Raw genomic sequence first — 20974 nt, 5'->3', positions numbered from 1 at the left:
TGAAATTCACCCCCTTCAACACCTTCCCCCTAAATATTTTCTTCACAAATACCTGGCTCTTAAAATGAATCATCAGTGCTTTCAAGGCTCTAATGCAACTCAAAGCTGGGACCTTGACTCTTTGTTCCTGCCCCCTGCTGGACAACATGATTGAGAATGGACAATAGAGAGGTTGGTGATTTGAAGACAAGGAACCACAGCTGTTGGCTTACAGGAAGCAAACTTTGGAGCCTCCTCATTTGCTGAACTGGTGGAACAAGGGAAAAGGACTGAGAGACACTGGCTAGTGACAAAGGCAAGGTACTACAGGTTGGAGGGAGGGTGAGAGGGGCTCCTTTGTGCTGTGCCATATGGGAGCTGGTTCAGAGTGAGATAGACTTGGGCCAAGGCTTGAGAGCCACCGTAGTGATCCCATCTCAGTTCAAGTTGGGTTTAAGCCCCTGGGCCTGGAAATATGACCACTGGCTTCTGGGAAAGAGCCCTGCAGGAGAGACACAGCCAAAAGGAGCACACTTTGCAGGCAGGTGGGTGCAGCATGAGACTCGGGGAGGAACGGCTTCCCAGGCTCAGTAAGAGACTTACTAGAGGTGCGAATTAGGACAGCATGGCCACTACTAGTGACCTTTGATCTCTTTCTCACCTATTGGAAACCACATTCCCAGAGGTTTCTTTTTTAAAGGAGAGGATGATGTGATAGGATCACCTCTCCAAGTACCTCTGCATTGTGGGGAGCAACCCGGACTAGACTGTTACTGGAATTAAGACTTATTCTATGCATCTGCTCTCCCACAATATGGCGCTGGGAGAGGAGAAAACAGCTTCTACACAGCTGCCTCCAGTTCAGCCAATAAACTGTAGGACTTGCTCCTGATTGGAGGAGAGCAGCGTGCTCGGCGTGTGGGCAGCCGAGTTAGGATTGGCGGAGGAGGACTATAAAGGAGGAGAGAGACGGCATGCACCAGGAGCATCTAAGGGGAACATCTAAGGGAACACCTGTGCAGCCCCCAAGAGAGCCGGCCGGCGGTGTGCCGCTCCCCTGCGGAAGTGGGGAGTGTGGCAGGGGGAGCCGCCCTTCCACGGAGGTGGAAGGGATAGTAGCCAACCCGGGAAGAACCAGCAGCAAACCCGGGGAGGGCCGAGCAGACGAAAGAACAGGCAGGGTTTAGTGTCGTTCCTCCTTGAAGAGGGGGAGCGACATAATGGTGCCGTGACTCGGATGTGAAGCCTAGGCAGGGTTTAGTGTTGCTCCTCCACGAAGAGGGGGAGCGACACTGCATAAGTACCCAAGCCCCAGCATGCTCAGCGTGCATTCTAGGGTTGTGACAGTCTCAGTCCTGCTTCCTGTCGCAGAAAGGGAATGATTGAGGTAGTGCCGTGGGCATTGAGAAGAGTTGCCCAGCACTGTAGAGCACTGAGAAGCCCGAACACAGTTAGATTTGTCAAAATACACTGCAAGCAGGCAGCAGGTGAGCGGCCAACTGGAAGCTGACTACTGCTGCCGTGTGGATTATAATCTGGAAGATACAGAGCTGAGGCAGACTGCCAATGGCTAGGGGCTTTTCCATCACTAGAGATTTCCTTATTGTTGGGGATTTTCACTAGGGGCTTCCTTATCGTTAGGGGTCCCGGTGACTTCCACAACTCCTTCCCCCACCAAGAGTCACAATGACGAATCTTTGGAATTTGGGTGAAGGTCTCATTTTCTGCAACTGCTTCATGCTGGGACAGGGGCTTTACCTTGGCCCTAAGACTGTTGATATGTTAGGGGTCTAGGGTGTTCCTGGGTCCTGACTATAGGGATCCAGCAGGTGGTGGAGCCCCAGGGAAGAGGGACTGATCTGCTTCAGAAATGTCTGCCGTGTTATTCAGGGGACTGTGGGCGGCCGCATCTCTAGGAATTTGATGGTGAAAGAGTTGTATTACCATTTGGAGCTGAGTTTGCTGGATTCTGGATGAGATAAACTGAATTAGTTTGTTCAAAACAGGAGGCTCAAGAGTTAGGGAAAGGAGAAAAGCTATTAGAGGAATTATTGGGGCCAGGAGAGAAAATTACAGTCAAACTCTCCACGTGGGGAGTTGAGAACCCATATCCAGGGTCTCTGACTTTCTAACCTCATCTCACACAACATTCAACTTCCACCGACTTTCTACAACAACACCATCATATTCCCTCAGTTATTTGTCCTACATTTTCCTTTTCCAGATTAGTTATTTTACTTTAGGACAAAAATTTCACATACAATGCCTTTCTTCATCTAAATAAAATTCTTTTTCTTGAAACTTCCTTACCAAGAACACATTCTCATGTTTATAGCTTCCTTTCTGTTTCTCTCTCCTATTTACTGGTTCCTTTCATTTATATTTTGAAATTATCCTTTTAAAAAATCTCTAAGAAGAAACATTTTTAGCAGAAGAATATATACACAAAACACAATAGCCAGTAAACCCAGGCACAATAGGTTTAACAATTCTTAAAATACATTTATTTGCCTTTTTAAAGGAAAAAATTTAAGCAGCTTATCTATCAAAGATTTACTCAAGTTCTGTGAGCCAACAAGCATTTGGATTAATATAATTTTTGAACCATTATCTTAGGCACATATCATTTACTTTGCATTGGCTCACTTTGATAAAACAGCATGAGGACTTACATATGCAGAACAGAAATCAAGTCTAGCTGAAAAACCGTGACATAACCCAGAGATCTAGTGAGGGATGATTTTTCTCTTCAGCCTCTGGGAGTGCTGAGGCCAGGCAGCGTTACAGCCATGGCCTTCCTGTGGTGGGTCAGGGATACCTTGCTCTCGAGGGCGTGTTATGATGGCCTTCAGTTAGTCGGGGGTTTACAGGCAGATGGTGGTTACATTCTGCCCCAGACCTGGAATTCCCCTGATATGAGATCCTGTGACCGTGAAGTGTTATCTATTAGAGAAGCAAATGACTTTGAGTCTGGTGCTTGGGCTCTTGTAGGGCCGGCTGTACCCCTCCCTCAATGCAGTGAATTAATTTTAGTGCTATCAAAAGGCAGGACAAAAAGACTTTAGGGGTTGGTGCTGTAGCACAGTGGGTTAACACCCTGGTCTGAAGCGCCAGCATCCTATATGGGTGCTGGTTCGAGACCCGGCTGCTCCACTTCCCATCCAGTTCTCTGCTATGGCCTGGGAAAGCAGTAGAAGATGGCCCAAGTCCTTGGGCCCCTGTACCCATGTGGGAGACCCAGAAGAAGCTCCTGGCTCCTGGCTCTGGATGGGCACAGCTCCGGCCATTGCAGCCAGTTGGAGTGAATCATGAGATGGAAGACTCCCTCTCTCCCCCTCTCTCCCCCTCTCTCCCCCTCTCTCCCCCTCTCTCCCCCTCTCTCCCCCTCTCTCCCCCTCTCTCCCCCTCTCTCCCCCTCTCTCCCCCTCTCTCCCCCTCTCTCCCCCTCTCTCCCCCTCTCTCCCCCTCTCTCCCCCTCTCTCCCCCTCTCTCCCCCTCTCTCCCTCTTCTTCTCTATGTAACTCTGACTTGCAAATAAATAAATAAATCTTTAAAAGAGAGACTTTAAGCTTACAAGAGTGAGGATTAATGATCTGGCATCTGCACTGTTGAGAGCTTAGCATCAATCTCCCCTATTCCTGGTTACTGTTCCATCTATAGGAGTGGGGGTGCTGATCCGATCATTCTGGCTATTGCCTGCTGTTAAAAGGAGTGAAAGAAAGATGTTTCAGGATTGAAGGACAGTAGATTGTAAAATTCTCCTTAAGAAAATCCCTGTTTCTGGCTCATCAGAAGAGATTCTGCATCATGATATCATGCAGTTTTATCTTGCAGGTGCACCGACATTCCACAACAAAAATAACGGCAACAACATCTGAGCATCGCTATACCCCCTTCAAGGCATGGCGAGGGCTTGGAGTATAGCCTTCTGGGCCAAGATACCTTGTGGCAGTGCTACTGTTTCCTGTATTAATGATGAAAACCAGAACAATTAGTAGTCTCTGCTACTACTTCCTGGACTTTGGTCCAAAACCAGGAGGAAAGCCTTTGATGGAGACTGAGTGTGGGATCAGACACAGCACTAATCTGGGTGTGTGTATCTTGAAGAGCTAGGGAGATATCTATACAACATTCTATTTTAGTGAGGACACAGGTTCCCCTTGGGCAGCTGTAATGATGTCTAGAGACTTTGGCTTTGGAGAACTGCTTTAACAAGGACAACTCTGTGCAAAAATGGCAGAACACAGTGAGTTGTTTGCACGGTGGTGAGCTGCTCAAAAGTGAGTGTATCTCTCTCCTATAGCAAGCCTTGAGTGACAAGGTCCAGATGTTTGAAGTATACACCATCAGTCATTTTATTCTTTTCCCAATGTTGAGTCGCTACTCCCAGTCATAATCCTTGCTTCCCAGGTACAAAGAGGTCACCACTTCCTCAACCCTTCACTGTGGGTGTTGTATGTAGCTCTTAGTGTTAGGTGTGAGGATACCAAGTAGAGTGTCAGTTTTGGATCTCTTTAGAAATGGGGGCCCTCTCTGGAGGGTATGCTTGTAGCAAGTCTTTCAGACAGTTACTATCAGGCAATATTGCATACCGACTCCTCCATCACCTTTTGGCTATATCTTATTTTTTAAATATTTATTGTATTTATTTGAAAGACAGAATTACACAGAGAGAAGGAGAGTCAGAGAGAGAGAGAGGGAGAGAGAGAGAGAGAGAAAGATGTCTTCTATCCACTGGGTCACTCCCCAAATGGCCATGATGGCAGAACTGGGCCAGACCAAAGCCGGGAGCTTCTTCTGGGTCTCCCGTGTGGGTGCAGGGGCCCAAGCACTTGGGTCATCCTCTGCTGTTTTCCCAGGCACATTATCAGGGAGCTGGATCGGCAGTGGAGCAGCTGGAACTCGAACTGGTGCCCTTATCGGATGAAGGTGCTGCAGGCCATGACTTCAACCTGTTGTGCCAGCACTGGCCCCTGTATCTAGTTTTGTTTAGAGTTGACACCAGGGACTCCATCTTGACTTTTATTCCCTTTGTGATTCAAGGTCTTGTTCTGAGTACCCTGGTGGTCAGTCATACTCTAGCCAGTTTCCATTTGTCCCTCCTTGCCAGGTTGGACTTGACCTGGATGTTGATCCAATTCCATATTGGGAGGGGAATAATCGACAAGGAATCAGTGTCAAAAACCCCTTCAGCCACAATTGAGCAGCAAAGAGCCTTTAGAAAGAGCGGTCCTTAGGCTAACTTAACCTGGAGTCCATTGTTAATCTTAGCTTTATCTACTCCGTAGACACCAGTCATCATCCCCAGAGTTCCAGGCCAGCATCACCTTGCTGGAAATTGTACTTCTGTAGAATTCTGACAGGCAATAGACACAAAGTTAAAAACCAACAAGAAAACCAGAGTTAACAAGCCAAAAATGAATGAACAGAGTTATACTCTAAAGGGAGTTGTATTTTAGTTTGTTGATTGACTAGTTGTATTAAGCGCAGTAACAAATGTTGCCTTACCATATAATAATCATAGATTCAGAAAACTCTCACAAAAGCCACCCCAAGGCAGAATTTGATGTTTTTTAACTATAGTGCCTAATCTTTTGAAGTGTCAGGTCCCACTAAGAAGTGAATGTTATTTACCCACTGCAAGGCTGGGAACCCCTGCGGCCAGGCATTCCGTGCATAATTTTTAGATATGCTTACGTTTCCAACTATATCCTGTTATACAGAGAACAGAATCTTACTAAGTCATGCAGGCAATCACATTGCCAGGAAAAAACCAAAAGTCTTCATAAAAGCTTTTAAATTTAGAGAATTAAGTAAGGTGGAGAAGTAAGCATCCATCTGATTATGAAACTATTCTGGCTGGCGCCGCGGCTCACGAGGCTAATCTCCGCCTTGCGGCGCCGGCACACCGGGTTCTAGTCGTGGTCGGGGCGCCAGATTCTGTCCTGGTTGCCCCTCTTCCAGACCAGCTCTCTGCTGTGGCCAGGGAGTGCAGTGGAGGATGGCCCAAGTGCTTGGGCCCTGCACCCCATGGGAGACCAGGAGAAGTACCTGGCTCCTGCCATCGGATCAGTGCAGTGCGCCGGCTGCGGCGGCCATTGGAGGGTGAACCAACAGCAAAGGAAGACCTTTCTCTCTCTCTCTCTCTCACTGTCCACTCTGCATGTCAAAAAAAAAAAAAAAAAAAAAAACCAAAAAAAAACTATTCCAAAGCGCTGTAAACACTAGAAATCACAGGAAAAAGCTTTCCTGAAACTAGAAGCAGAAACCTTTAAATACAGAACTTTGTTTTACAAATTTCATTAATTCAGTCTCAAGTAACTAATTTTTGTCTGGCTTGATCTCTATTAGTTGTTTGCAGATTTTCTGGTCTTTCCTCAGAGTTCTGGAAAGTCTTATCTAGTTCTTTGATCTTAAAGCGATCGGAAACCTGTTCCCCAGGAACATGTTAGTCTTTTCCATGAGTCTGATTGCAGTTTTTCCTAAGGAAGAGTTGGGATTGCGGATGACAAGACTGAACAAAGGTCATGGTTAAAATGATAAACTTAATGACAGACAGTCATGATCATTGGACACAGGTAGGACGGAGTTCTACGGTGCTGTCCTTTCTTGACCTCGGGCCTATATGACTCTGCTGTTTACCAAGAGCTCCCTTTTGTAACTGCCAACCCTGGGTTACTCAAGCATCAGCCATGGAGATGGACAACATGGGAGCTAGCATAACCTCTGGACCACAACAGCCTCTTTCTGTTTCATTGGGTTGCTGTGGTCAAGAGACAGGACATTTGCCATTCTCTTGGATGACCTTGCAGTTGGAATTGTTGGTTGCACAAGGATTCCCTCACACAAAGGAGAAAGGGAAGTTCCATTTCCAGCTTTCCTGCTTTCAAATTGGACAGTGTGGGGAGCAACCCGGACTAGACTGAGTTACTGGAATTAAGACTTATTCTATGCATCTGCTCTCCCACAATATGGCGCTGGGAGAGGAGAAAACAGCTTCTACGCAGCTGCCTCCAGTTCAACCAATAAACTGTAGGACCTGCTCCTGATTGGAGAGCAGCGTACTCGGCGTGTGGGCAGCCGAGTTAGGATTGGCGGAGGAGGACTATAAAGGAGGAGAGAGACGGCATGCACCAGGAACATCTATAGGGAACATCTAAGGGGAACATCTATCCGAATAACACCTGTGCAGCCCCCGAGAAGAGCCGGCCGGCGGTGTGCCGCTCCCCTGCGGAAGTGGGGAATGTGGCCAGGGGGAACTGCCCTTCCACGGAGGTGGAAGGGATAGTAGCCAACCCGGGAAGAACCAGCAGCAAACCCGGGGAGGGCCGAGCAGACGAAAGAACAGCGCAGGGTCCTGTGTCGTTCCTCCGCGAAGAGAGGGAGCGACAGACAGGGTCCAGGAGGCAAAGTGTGGCAATCCTGAGTTACACAGTCTGGCTGGTGGTCCTGGCTAGAAACCTCCAGTTTCCCCCTACCCTGGCAAACCATTCTCTGAGGACCAGAAACGGAAGAGAAGAAAGGGCTGGGGTGGTCAGAGGGCTAATGGCATGTGTGGATTCACCTGGATGAGCTGCTACTGCCTATTGGCCCCCACATTGGAGGGTGGCTCCTCACAACCAGAGAAGTCCCCGTTTGGGCCACCGGACTGGCCCAGGGAGCAGCTGATTGAGACCCGTGTTGTGGGTGGTGAGAAGAATTCACCAGAGCAGTAGAACCCAGAGAGGAGTGAGCAGGGTTAGATTAGTTAAAACCCTCTGGGAGGGTGAGGCGGGCAAGCAGATCAGGTAGGGTCTGAGTCCTGCTTTACATGCTGCAAGGAGGCTGCAGGCCAGCTGGACGCCGACAACAGCTGCAACGTGGATTATAATCTGGGAGGCACAGACCTGAGGCAGATCGCTAGGGGCTTTTCCATTCTACTCATTTCCTTGTTGCCCGGGCTTCTTTATTGCCAGGTGCCCAGTGACCTCCACACTTCCCCATCTTTGTTTCCACTGCCTTGTGCATCACCCCCTTCCTTAGCAGCAACGCCTTCAGCTAAGCGGCCTCCCTTGGCCATGCCACCTGCGCAGCAGCCTGTGAGGGAAGGGAGATTTCAGAGCTTCATAGAACTTCTCATTCCAGTAACTTCAAGATGCCTGCTGCGCGACAGCTAGAGTTTTCCATATGTAGTTAACAGTCGTCGTAAGAAGATGATTTTTTTTTAAACCAGCAGAAAGCTATTGTTTTTGCAATTTTTATTTTTACTAATCTATTGGGGTGGGGGAGAAGTCCCACTAATCACACAAATTGAAAGCCATGTTTTTCAAAAGAAGAGCTAAGCTCAGTAATCACTTTCTCTTTATTCAGGAATGCAGGTGTATAATGAATCCTTGCACGTACACTTCCATAGAATGCTATCTTCTGCTTGTGTGTTAAGGAACCCCTTTTGTGAACCTGCCTGCATCTGAGCCTTATTTCTGCTAATTGTGGCTGCTTGCATGGGGAAGACAGAAGGAAACTAACAGGTGTTGAGTGCTGATGCAGGTGAGCCTCTGTGCTAGGTGCTCAACACTTGATATTTCATTCATTACCTCTCTGGGATTTGTAGAGTATGTACTAGTATGCCCATCTTATGGGGAAGGAAGAGGAGACTCTGTGAAATTGTGTAACCAGGCCGCAATAACACAGATAGTGAGTAGCATCTGAATCTAGGAGTCACTAGACTATATAGCCAATGATATTTTCATTATGTATGCGGCCTTGGGGATCCAAATAGTCCAACCTTGTATCCGAGTCCAGCACACAAATGCATTATAGCCTAAGTTTGGAAAAACATGAGCCTCCACTCCAGTTCTACTTCACAAAATTTATGTTAGCCTTTTTCTATTAAATGGTTATTACCCATCCATCTTCTTAGACCTTCCCACCAACTCTTAATTTTTAATTACTAATCTTAGCCTCAGTTTACAGCAAACATAGTGCTTCCATCAAATATGTTTGCATGGTTATCAATAAGCATTACCCAAAGAAAACTCCTGATACTTCTATTTAGGTTTGTCTTTTACGTTAGGCCATTGATGTTTCCATATTAATGGCTGTACTTACTTTAACAATACTTGTTATACTATAGAGACATATTTAATTTCTTTAGCCCAACTTTTGTTTTTAAGATTTATTTATAAGTCAGAATTACAGAGAGACAGACAGATGGACATATCTTCTATCTGCTGGTTCACTCCTCAAATGGCTGCAACAGTCAGAGCTGGGCCAGATCAAAGCCAGGAGCCAGGAGCTTCTTCCAGGTCTCCCAGATAGGTGCAGAAGCCCAAGGACTTGAGCTGTCCTCTGCTGCTTTCCCAGGTGCATTAGCAGGGAGCTGGATAGAAAATGGAGCAGCCCAGACTCGAACCAGTGCCTTTTTGGCATGCCAGCGCTGCACAGTGGGTTAATGACTGCACCACATCACTGGCCCCTAGCCCAACATTTACAATGATTCTCCCATTACTCCCAACTCAATCCCATCAATTTTTATCTTGAGGAAATGGTTAGCTTTGAAATCTTACATCATAAAAGACACACGTATGAAGTTTTTAATGGTTCAAGGAAAATTCATATTATGAAAAAACTAGGCATGGATTTCAAAAATCTTTTTTTTGCCCCAGTATAAACTCCTACTCGTTTGTTTGTTTATTTATTTATTTTTGATAGGTAGAGTGGACAGTGAGAGAGACAAAGAGAAAGGTCTTCCTTTTCCGTTGGTTCACCCTCCAATGGCCACTGTGGCTGGTGCAACACAGCCAGCGTGCTGCGCTGATCCGAAGCCAGGAGTCAGGTGCTTCTCCTGGTCTCCCTTGCGGGTGCAGGGCCCAAGCACTTGGGCCATCCTCCACTGCACTCCCTGGCCACAGCAGAGAGCTGGCCTGGAAGAGGGGCAACCGGGACAGAATCCGGCGCCCCGACCGGGACTAGAACCCGGTGTGCCGGTGCCGCAAGGCGGAGGATTAGCCTACTGAGCTGCGGCGCCAGCCACTCCTACTCATTTGTTATCACACATCTGAGCAGGATCTAGGTTGAGGCACTAAGAAGGAAAAAAATGTCAGCTTGAAAAGGGTGCCTAGCAGAGCAGCGTGAGTTCTGCCTCGTGTGAAGAAGCTTGAGGGGAAGAATGGTGGAATCATTGATGCTTTGTGAAAAGTTTATGGGGACAGTGCCCCAAACAATGAATTTATAAACTCATTTTGTTTCATTTTTATTTATTTGAAAGACACAAACACACACACACACGCACACACACACAGATCTTCCATCTACTGGTTCACTCCCCAAATGCCCACAGCAGCTGGGGCTGAGCCAGACCAAAGGTAGGAGCCAGGAATTCCTTCTGGGTCTCCCACCAGGATGGCAGAGACCCAAGTACTTGAGCCATCACCTGCTGCCTCCAAAGGTGTACATTAGCAGGAAGCAGACTGGGGACTTGAACCCAGGCACTGCAATATGGGATACAACATCTAAAGTAACGTCTTAACCACTGCACCACAATGCCCGTCCCTGAATAATTCATTTTAAGGGACAAGATAATGTTGAAGATGAAGCCTGTAGCAGAACATCCACATCAGTTCACAAAGGAAGCATCCATCTTGTTCATGCCCTAGTGGAGAGGACCAACAATTGACCAAGGAAACAATAGCCGATGCCACAGACTTCCCAGTTGACTCAGCGTACGCAGCTCTGACCGAAAAGTTAAAGTGGAGCAAACTGTCTGCTGAATGGGTTTCCAGATTATCTGCAGCAAAGCACAAAGCTTTCAGCAGACATTTTCAACCCGCGAGATCAAGATCTGAAGCATTGTTTTGAAGAACTGTAATAAGAGATGAAATATGGCTTTACCAGTCTGATCCAGATTTCTAGGCGGGGGAGGGCAAATCATGGTGACAGCTTGTTGACAAAGCTGGCCAAGCATTTAGCAAAACATGGGAAGTCTTCGTCAGAGTCCTTCTCCACCAAGACAGTGTTCCTGCTCCTTCCTCTCATCAAACAAGGGCAATGTGATGAGAGTTTTGATGGGAAATCATTAGGCCCCCACCCTACAATCCTGATTGGGCTAACTTCTTTTTGTTCCTAAACCTTTAAAAAAATCATTAAAGAACCTCTCCCTGTCTCTCCCTCCCTCCCTCCCTCTCTGTAACTCTACCTCTCAAATAAAATATTTTTGAAGATCACCTATTTTTCTTCAGTTAGTAGCATTAAAAAAAAAAAAGACCACACAGATACAGACATGGCCCTCAGCTCTTGGGGAGGAACTGAGTGGCTGCTGTCTTTGCTTGAAATGTGATAGCATGCGTCTTGAGAAATTACGTTTGTTCTTTATTTCTATTTTTATTCCATTTCCATGAACATCTGAAATGGCTCAGGAGACAACTGCTCTCTGGGCAAATGAACTTTGATAACATCTTTTGTTTTAACATGGGTAATTCCACTTGTAAGTGGTGGTACGTCCAGAGATGCTGCTTAAAGTGAAAGGTAAAATCGTGAGTTATTTTGATGCATGGCTTGTACATAGTATTGATCTGCTTATTCATTCAGTTGGTTGTTTTTAAAAAAACGAACATGGTCTGGAATAGAAGTCAGAAGCATACAATAAAATTCAGTTAAATAAGCAAACAACATACTAAAACTTTTCTCAGGTCCATTGATCATTAAATGGTTGGCTCATTTGCTGGGAATGGAGTGTTATTAGGATCCTGGACTAAAGCTTCAAAGAAAAACAACAAAAACGTACTCCTTTGTGCATGGGTCCACCCAGCACCCATCTCCAGAACCCTTTGCTGGAGTAGCCCGGCTCACCTGTTGACTCTGACTTCCATTTTAGTGGAGTGGAATAAGACAAGACTCTGGGCTGCCAACAGGGGCTTGTGTCTGGTTTCTCTCAGAAATCGTCGGGTTTTTTTCCTCACAGGAGTTGAAGCCTATGAGAATCACCTGGGGTGAATTCCAGACCCTATCCATGGCGTTCAGATTTGGTAAATGCTGGAATGGAACCCAGGAATCGGCTCCATGACAAATGTTCCCTCTGTCTTATGATCCTGAAGCAAATACCTTGGGTCAAACTTGAAAAACACAAATTAACACATGTAGCTGGAGAAGTCTGGAGGTTGGATTCTTGAGGTCTAGATCTTAGTTCTTCCACTTTCTCTATGACTTTGAGCACCTATGCCACCGTTCCGTGCCTCTGTGTTCCAACTCATAGGCTGAGCATTAAATCTACTAACCTACTTAAGGCACTTAGAAGAATCATAGCTGATAACACAGAGCTGATACTTAGCAAGTGTTAGTTATTAGTAAGAGGCAGAATCGATTGCTCTGGGACTTTGAAAATTCTCAGCCCAGAACAGACCACACGTCAGGCCATATAAGGAGGCTCACACCTACTTGGGGCTATGACTTTGCCACTACTTGGATGCTTTTGAAGTCTGCTTGTTTTTGCTTAGTTCAAGGTGATCAAGGAGAGAAGCAAACATTGTTGCAATTGGCCTGTGGTGAAATGCCTTCCACAGAACTACCTGACAAAGAGACGTTCCTCATATGCACTATTTGGGCAAATGAAACAGCATGACACTAATTCATACAGAACAAGGTACTAAAGGGTGAATCTTGAAACAGGACATCCATTTAATGTAAGGTAAAGAAACGTACTCGTCTCTTTTAAGCAAGTCATTTTACATTTATTTTATATGTAACACCTAGATTTTTCATAGCATTTATTGAAAGTGTATCTACAGCCGGCACTGCGGCTCAATAGGCTAATCCTCTGCCTGCAGTGCTGGCACACTGGGTTCTAGCCCCGGTCGGGGCACCAGATTCTGTCCCGGTTGCTCTTCTTCCAGTACAGCTCTCTGCTGTGGCCCGGGAGTGCAGTGGAGGATGGCCCAAGTGCTTGGGCCCTGCACCCACAAGGGAGACCAGGAGAAACACCTGACTCCTGGCTTCGGATCAGCGTAGCGTGCCGGCTGCATTGCACCAGCTGCAGTGGCCATTGGAGGGTGAACCAACGAAAAAGGAAGACCTTTCTGTCTCTCTCTCTCACTGTCCACTCTGCCTGTCAGAAAAAAAAGTGTATCTACTTCATATTTCCAGAACAGAAGTCTTTTAAAAACTATCTTTAAAACAAAGAATTTTTATGTTTAATGTGCTGTGGGACTGATAAGCTTCTTAAAGCATAGGTTAGTGTCGCTCCCCCTCTTCATGGAGGAACGACACAGGACCCTGCGCTGTTCTTTCGTCTGCTCGGCCCTCCCCGGGTTTGCTGCTGGTTCTTCCCGGGTTGGCTACTGTCCCTTCCACCTCCGTGGAAGGGCGGTTCCCCCTGGCCACTTTCCCCACTTCCGCAGGGGAGCGGCACTCTGCCGGCCGGCTCTCTCGGGGGCTGCACAAGTGTTCCCCTTAGATGTTCCTCTTAGATGTTCCTGGTGCATGCCGTCTCTCTCCTCCTTTATAGTCCTCCTCCACCAATCCTAACTCGGCTGCCCACACGCCGAGTACGCTGCTCTCCTCCAATCAGGAGCAAGTCCTACAGTTTATTGGCTGAACTGGAGGCAGCTGTGTAGAAGCTGTTTTCTTCTCTCCCAGCGCCATATTGTGGGAGAGCAGATGCATAGAATAAGTCTTAATTCCAGTAACTTAGTCTAGTCCGAGTTGCTCCCCACAGTTAGGAGTAAGATGTCTTTTTTTTTTTTTTTTTTCCCTGACAGGAAGGCCAATAATTACATGGCTTTCCATGGAGCAGTAAGAGATCTATAGCAAGTCATTTCATTAAACAATTGCTAAATGCTTACATTGTCTCTTGCTTTATTTAAATAACCAGCATATGGCTATAATCCATCTTGAACACACTGATGCCAACTAATTTTAACATTATTCATGTTCTTTTAATTCTGCAACAGAAGGAAATTGCTTCTGCTCTTCAGTTTTTCTAAACGTGAAGACAAAGAGCAGGGCCAAGTCCTACGTGTGCCTGTCTGCATACTTCTCATTATACTCCATGGCTCAACTCTATCAAGGAGTTTCAAAGCCCATATATGGGGGCTTCCTTCTTAGCTTCCCCCACAACAGGAGACAGGAACTTGAAAAGCCTGTGCCATTCCTCGCCTTCCTGCCTATCTGTACGGCAGCAGAATTGTGGGATACATGGGCCATGAACTTGGAATGTTCTGAATTGGTTTCCATCTTCTTAGCACTGTCTAGTTCCTACAAGAAAGGGGTGTGGTTCAATGTTTCTGAGAGGCTCTCAGAGTACAGGGTAGAGTGCAGAACGCATAAGAGATCTGCCAGCTTTTTTGTTTTTTAATTGCTTAGTTTGAAATGGGGTTTTATGTCCTGTTTTTTCCTCCTCCATGTTACCAAATAAAGTATTTGCTACATTGGGTTACCAGTAGCTATGCCTCAAATTACATCTCCATAATACAGAAGTTTCATCCAACAGTATAGTCTTTTAAGATTGTAAGCTCTTAAAACTTGTAGTGTAATTTAATCCAGGAAACTTACCTAATATCTATAAAACGGTGCAAGCCAAGGGGGAGAAAGATGACGAGCAGGGTGTATTCTTGCTTTTCAGGAGTCCGTAATCTATAAGGCAAGAGTTGTACAACTCCTGTACTAGTTCTGATACAAGCAAAGTTTTTGGTAAATGTGATAATAATGGTACAAAGTACAATCGAGGGGCTGGCACCGTGGCACATTAGGTTAATCCTCCACCTGTGGTGCCAGTATCTCACATGGGAGCCAGCAAGCCGGTTCTTGTCCCGGCTGTTCCACTTCCCATCCAGCTCTCTGCTATGGCCTGGGAAAGCAGTAGAAGATGGCCCAAGTCCTTGGGCCTCTGCATCCACATGGGAGACCCGGAGGAAGCTCCTGGCTTCAGATCGGCACAGCTCTGGCCATTGCAGCCATTTGGGGAGTGAACCAGTGGATGGAAGACCTCTCTCCCCCCTGCCACTGTCTGTAACTCAACCTCTCAAAATCTTTAAGAAAAAAGTACAATAGAAAAAGAATGTATCATTTACAGTTGAAACAAATGTTTCCAAGTGTTTCTGAATAATCCAAGATGTCCTAATCTCGAAATTTATGAAGCTAGAAGGATGGCTGGAAAACTCCTCATTTGACTGAGGTGTGGAACCCGAGACCCACAGAGGCAGTGACTGGCCCCCGGTCACACCTGTCACACCTGTCCGTCCCTGCTCTTCCACAGCTGTGTGCTGCCCATGATGCTTGCTGTGTTTGGAGTTGGTCTCCCAGCACGGTGAGACCCAAAGGCAGTGCTCCTTGATGAGGTGGTGATTTTAGCCCAGAAGCTCTACACCATCCTTAATTTTTTCTTTATCTAGAAAAATTATTTTATCAAGCAGAGATCATAATTAAGGCAGATTTTGCTAGAAATACTGCCCAAATATATCTACCTTCACTCAAAGAGACAGTCACCAAGAAATGGAGAAACTGTGGGGCTGATGATGTATGTGTGGGAGAGAAGGTGGGTAGAAAATTGGTCTTTCGTGTTTATTTCTAGGGTTTTAGTTCTTGTCAGGTGTGGGTCTCTTTGTATCTTTATATAATTCTGTGGAATATGCAACATTTATATCCCTGTCGACATTGTCAGGTTGATTTCTTAGAACATGAAAATGTGTTGGGCTCTCTGTGGAAAGATTGTAAGTAAATCCATTCAAAGACATTGGGAGAGCACCTGTGATACATGAGGCACTGTCTTAGATGCTGAGAACAGAGTGGCAAACAAAACAGGCAGAGTTCTTTCTCCAAAGGGAGCTAGATTCTGATGGAGGAGGGAGTTCTTTCTCCAAAGGGAGCTAGATTCTAATGGAGGAGGACAGATACTGATTACTGAAACAATGAAGTTAACCTCAGCTGTGGTCCATGCTAGGGAGAAGATCAAACCACACAGTGTGGAAGAAGGTGCATGGGATTGGGTTTGCAGAAGCTTCAACTGGAGTGACTGGGCCATGATGTTTGATATCTGGATACTGAGGGGCCTGAGGTGCATGAAAGCAGAAGGGAGAAGTAGTCCAAGTAGACCATGCTTTGCATGGTCAAGGAACAGTAAGAACCGGGGGCCAGTGTGGGACAGAGAAGAGAGGGAGTGGTAGGAGAGATGCTGTGGAGGGGACAGAACATACTGAACCTTGTCTGAGACGCTAAGAAAGCAGTTTTGTTTAAATGTAATGAAACACTATTAGACATTTATTAATGTGAGGGGAAATTTGTGGGGAGGGGAGAACACTTGGTTCAGATGAGAAGCAAGGAATATCAACCGCTCTGTCCTGGTCCTGTTGATTTGAAATGCCTCTTAGATGTCCCAGTGCAGGTGGTGAGCAAGAACAAGGGGCTAGACTGGGCAGGGGGCTTCGGGCCTATTAGACTGTTGGTACTAAAGTCATGGGATGGAGAAAGAGAGCCAGGAGCTGAGGGAAGGGAAGAGAAGAAGGCTATGGCATAGTTCTGGGTCACTTCACCCTATAGGAGTTTGTGAGAGAAGGAGGATCCAGCAGGGGAGACTGAGAAAAGAAGCCCTTGAAGCAGGAGGAAAGCCAAGCAGGTGTAGGGGTCACAGCAGTATTTTCTAGCATGATGGAGTGATCACCATGTCCAAGGTGGCGGTCAGGGGCAGGTGTCTAACCTACTGGTTAAGATGCTGCTCGGGACACCTGCAGCCCATACAGGAGTGCCTGCGATTGAATCTCAGCTCTGCTTTCCATTATGGCTTCCTGATAATACACACCTTGGAAGGCGGCCAGTGATAGCTTCAGTAGCTGGGTCCCTGGACCTCTGTGGGAGATATGCATTGAGCTCCTAGTCCTTGGCTCCAGCCTGGTCTAACCCTGGTTATTGTGGGCATTTGGAGAATGAACCAGTGTATGGGAGATCTCTCTCCCTCTATCTCTGTCTCATTGCTTATCAAATAATAATTAAAAAGATGTAGGTCAGTTATTGTTAATTATGCATTATTTATACATAATTATTCATTACACTGATCAATATAAAGTAATTTATTATATTACAGTAATAAATTAATTGATATTAATTTATTATGCATATAACTACTAATTAATGAAAGCCATTTCAGTAGCTCAATAAGAACAAAGATTTATGTGGGTTGGCCAAGTAGAAAATTGGAGGCAAAGAAAACAGAGAGCATATTCCTTGAATGTTCTATGAAGGGGACCATGCAATCAGGGTGGTGATTATGGAGGAATTTAGGCCCAAGGAAATTTTTTGAAGATGGATTGATAATAGGTATGTTATATGGTGTTACAAATAACTGGGGGAAGGAGGGAAGGAGAGGGAGAGAGAGAGAGAGATCTTATCTGCTAATATTTGAAAGTCAGAATTACAAAGAGAAGGAGAGACAGAAAAAGATTTTCCATCCACTGGGTCACTCCCCAGGTGACCACAAATGGCTTAGGCTGGGCTGGGCCAGGGCCAGGAGCCAGGAGTTTCTTCCAGGTCTCCCACATGGATGGTAGTGATCCAAGCACTTGGGCCAACTTGTGCTTCTTTCGCCAGACCATTAGCAGGGAGCCGGATGGGAAGTGGAGCAGCCGGGATACGAACTGGTGCCCATGTGAAATTCTTGCATTGCAGGGGGCAGCTTTACCTGCTATGCCACAACATTGGCCCAATAAACAAATCTTTTTTTTTTTTTTTTTAAAGTTCATGAAAGAATAAAATTAAAAGTTAACTTTGTTTTGGTGTAAGAACATTTAAAATCCATGTGTGGCTTTTTCATGTTTTGAAGCTCTCTTGTGTTTATAAAATCATTCTAGCTAATAAATAATGATAAAATGATAGTCATAGAATCTTACCATTTTACTACTCCCAATGAATTAATGGTTCTGGACAATGAAGATTGATTGCTGCTAACCTCATACGTGAGGCCGAATAATGAACTGCAGCATTCCCAAAAGGATTTATGCTGAGTTGAACCAGGCCCCTAGATCTAGCTGTGGAAACACAGAGGACGGAAGATGACATTGAACTGCTCTACGCATGTGCAACTAGCTTCACCCAGACTCTGGGAAACCGAGTCAAGTTGTATGAATTTTCCAGCAGGGAAAATATCAGGGAAAGAAAAACTCAGAGGGAAAAGTCTGTAGACTGGAAGAGACTTAAAGGGGCCGGCACTGAGGTGTAGTGGGTAAAGCTGCAGTAGGGTATACATGTGGGCTCCCTAAAAATAAATAGCACTCTCTGTTCTGTCCTGTGTCAGACCTTTTGAGAAATAGTCCAGGAATCCGACTGACTGGTCTCAGCTCTAGGCCTTGCTACTTAGCTGCAAGCTACTCTGGGCATCCTGACATCCCTGCCCACCCCCCACCCCCACCCCCCCGCCACGGGGAGGCAGAGCAATGAGCAAAGTGGTGGAAAGGAAGGCCAGTATTGTTGCTGTGGGCGTGTCTGCTCTGTGGGACTCCCCAGGCCCTAGAGGTTACTCTGCCATCATCACATGTGCAAGGGGAGGGCAGTTGTATGGCTCTCTGCAAGCAAGCAGTTGGCTTGGTTTAACTCTGGTTAGAATTTTGCCAGGTAACTACTCAGGTCCAATATTGACCAATTGCAATCTATGGATTTATTTGGATCCAACAATTTGACCATGAAACAGGTGGGGAAATTAGACTGGCTACTGAATATTACAGAATGATTTTTAAAAAGTGGTAGTGGGGTTGTGGTTATGATATGCAGAGTTCTTGTCTTTAGAAATTCATAAGGAAACTAGTTATGAATGAAATAGTACAATAATGGCTATTGGCTTCAAACTAATCCAGTAAGAATGGGAGTTGATAAGACGGTTGATGAATGAATGATTATTGACACACTTTTTTTTTTTTAATTTTTTGACAGGCAGAGTGGACAGTGAGAGAGAGAGACAGAGAGAAAGGTCTTCCTTTTGCCGTTGGTTCACCCTCCAATGGCCGCCACGGCCGGTGCGGCTGGCGCACTGCGCTGATCCGATGGCAGGAGCCAGGTGCTTCTCCTGGTCTCCCATGGGGTGCAGGGCCCAAGCACTTGGGCCATCCTCCACTGCACTCCCTGGCCACAGCAGAAAGCTGGCCTGGAAGAGGGGCAACCGGGACAGAATCCGGCGCCCTGACCAGGGCTAGAACCCAGTGTGCCGGCGCCGCAAGGTGGAGGATTAGCCTAGTGAGCCACGGCGCCGGCCTATTGACACACTTTTTAAGAAAGCAGATGCCCACATGGTCACACATCAAAGTACATGAAGAGAGAGAAGGCTAAGAAAGGCCTCTTGGGTTGAGTTGCTCAGAAGTCACTGGTGGCCTTTAGGAAAGGAATTTAATAGAAGAGTGAAGAGTCAATGGGATGGGAGTGGAAGTTATATTTCAAGTTTCTGAGGATGAGAAGTTAGGAAGGACTGGTGCTGTCATGAGAACTTAATGATGGAGAGATGTAGAACTGAGCAATAAGCAGAATAAATAATGAGCACTAGTTTTGCTTTACAAATGTACACAAAATAAGTTCAAGTATAGATTTCTTTACAGTAAAATAATACATTACTACAGAGGTGAACATATAATTAGAGTTGGATATTTAAATACTATAAGTACTTCTGGGCTCGCTTCTGTTTCCTGGCTTCTTGCCAGGAGGGGGCTTGCTGTAGCCCTGGGCCTCCAGGGCGCGTGGCCTTTGGGCCACCTGCCCTAGGCTTCCTGGCCTAAATGCTCCTCCACGTGGCTGGTTCCTGGTGCTCGGTATGAACCCAGATTTACCCCTCTCTTAGATAAAACTCTCACTCTCCTATGCATCTTTCGCACTAAATAAAGCTTCAAATGTAAAAAAAAAAAAAGTACTTCTGACTTTTCTAGGATTTTTGCGATCATTGCTCATACCAGATTTTAAAAAAAAAAAACAACAACTTGATTTTGGCATAATTTTCATACTTATAAAAAGTTGCAAAACTGTGCAACAAATATTTTCAAGATCTCTACCAAGGTTACCAAGAGTTTATATCTTACTCAGGAATAGTAAAATGATTAAATTCAACAAATTAACATCAATATAGTAGTATTCATATGTATCATTTCCTCCTCTTCCTTTGATTTATTTTGTTTATTTCAAAGACAGTTATAGACAGAGAGAGGGAGAGAGAGAGAGAAAGAGAGATCTTCCATCCACTCCCCAGATGGCCACAATGGCCATGGCTGGGCCAGGCCAGAGCCAGGAACTTCTTCCAGGTCTTCTACGTGGGTGCAGGGGCCCAAGTACTTGGGCCATCTTCCACTGCTTTCCCAGGCATATTAGCAGGGAGCTGAATTGGAAGTGGAGCAGCTGGGACTCCTATGGGATGACTGGCTACATCACAATGCTGGCTCCCGCATGCCCCATTTCCACTACAGATCCTCAAATGTGACTCTACCCTATCATTTAGATTATATTCATGTAAAAATTTTAAAAACAAAAACGTGCTCCACAATAAAATCAATTATTATAAGTACCTTACTAGACCCACACTTACATTTAAGCCGTGTATGTTCTAACAAAGTTACATACAACATTCTATTGTGATTTACAGTATTTCTACATTTAAATGGCTTAAAAATGAACTACTGCTGAGACATAATATTACAAAAGAGTGAAAAATGGATGAAAGTGACAGTAAGTCAATAATTAATCTAGTACAATGTGCAATAAAAAATTGCCCAGTTCAAGTTAAATTTTCAGGGTATTTGACATTAGATTATTTCAAGTATGGGCTATTAAGAAGCACATATCAGTACAAATTTACCAGTTCTTCTGGCAACATGTTGTGTTTAATTTAATTGCTTTTCATTTTTCATTATTTGTATAATAAAGTGTCTCTTCTTGGAAAGGAATGATTTTAAAAATCGAGAAGTAAGATCCAGAGTAAAATTTTTTTCTATTTAAGGATGTTCATATTTTGTAAGGTCTGGCTTTAAGTTTTCAGGTGACTTAGAGACCCTTAGGGATATGTTGT

This window comes from Oryctolagus cuniculus, chromosome 3 (assembly GCF_964237555.1).
Source record: "Oryctolagus cuniculus chromosome 3, mOryCun1.1, whole genome shotgun sequence".
Lineage (NCBI taxonomy): Eukaryota > Metazoa > Chordata > Mammalia > Lagomorpha > Leporidae > Oryctolagus > Oryctolagus cuniculus.
The sequence above is the reverse complement of the archived record's forward strand: the minus strand, read 5'-3'. Positions refer to the sequence as shown.